We start from the raw sequence: 1332 nt of genomic DNA on the forward strand, positions 1-1332 counted from the left end.
CGCAAACGGCAGCAGGCGACATAAGTTTGCAGACGATAAATGTAACCGTCACAGAGAGTAAAGCGGCCGATGTGACGATCTGGCAATAAGTCGATTCGACAGCAAATGAAGAAAACGGTCGGATTTCTCAGGTTTTTACTACAAATGAACACTTTTCACATCATCCCGCACAACGTGGCGTCCAGACCGCGTTTCATGCTAAATCTTAAGGTCCTAGCTCATGTCCAAGGCACCAAAGCAGGCTAATAAGTCAATAAATGATAACTAAAATTTGAATTGTACTGCTTATTACTAGTTCTTTCTCGCCGATTACACCAACAGAGAAGCTTCATCTGTTTTCTACTGTGATGCTTTGACTGTCTCCGCATAACGCAGCACGCGACATAAGCTTGCAGACGATATATGTAACAGTTTCAGAGAGAAAAGCGGCCAATGTGACGATCTGGCAATAAGTCGATTAAATAGAAAATGACGAAAACGGGAGGATATCTCGGGTTTTTACTACATATGAACACTTTTCACATTCTCCCGCGGTACCTGGCAGACAGACCTCGTTTCATGAACAATCTCAAGGTCATAGCTCATGTCCAAATAACCAAAGCCGGCTAATAAGTCAATAATCGATAAGTAAAATGTGAATTGTATTGCTTCGTACTGGCCGATTAAATCTTCTGAGAGTCTTCTTCTGTGCTCTACTATGGTTCTTTTAGTGTCTAAGCATAGCGAAGGACACGATATAGTTTTGCAGATGATAAATATAACATTTGCAGAGAGAAAAGCGGCCAATATGACGATCTGGCATTAAGTCTATTCGATAGCAAATGACGAAAACGGCCGAATTTCTCAAATTTTCAATACATATGAACACTTCTAACATCCCCCGTGCAACGCGGCTGCTAGTCCTCCCTTCATGCAAAATCGTAAGGTCCTAGCTCATGTCCAAGGCACCAAAGCCGTCTAAAATTCAATATTCGATAACTAAAACTTTAATTGTACTGCTTCGTACTGGCTATCACATCAATTTACAACCTTCTTCTGTGTTCTCTTATGTTGCTTTTAGTGTCTCCGCATACCGCAGCATGCGACATAGCTTTGCACACGAAAAATGTAACCGTTTCAGATAGAAGAGCTCCCAATATGACGATCTGGCATTAAGTCGATTCGATAGCAAATGACGAAAACGGGCGGATTTGACAGGTTGTCACAACATATGAACACTTTTCCCATTCACCCGTGCAACGCGGCTGCTAGACCTCCCTTCATACGAAATCTTAAGGTCCTAGCTCATGTTCACGGTACCAAAGCCGTCTAAAAATTCAATAATCGATAACT

This window comes from Schistocerca gregaria, unplaced genomic scaffold (assembly GCF_023897955.1).
Source record: "Schistocerca gregaria isolate iqSchGreg1 unplaced genomic scaffold, iqSchGreg1.2 ptg000577l, whole genome shotgun sequence".
NCBI lineage: Eukaryota > Metazoa > Arthropoda > Insecta > Orthoptera > Acrididae > Schistocerca > Schistocerca gregaria.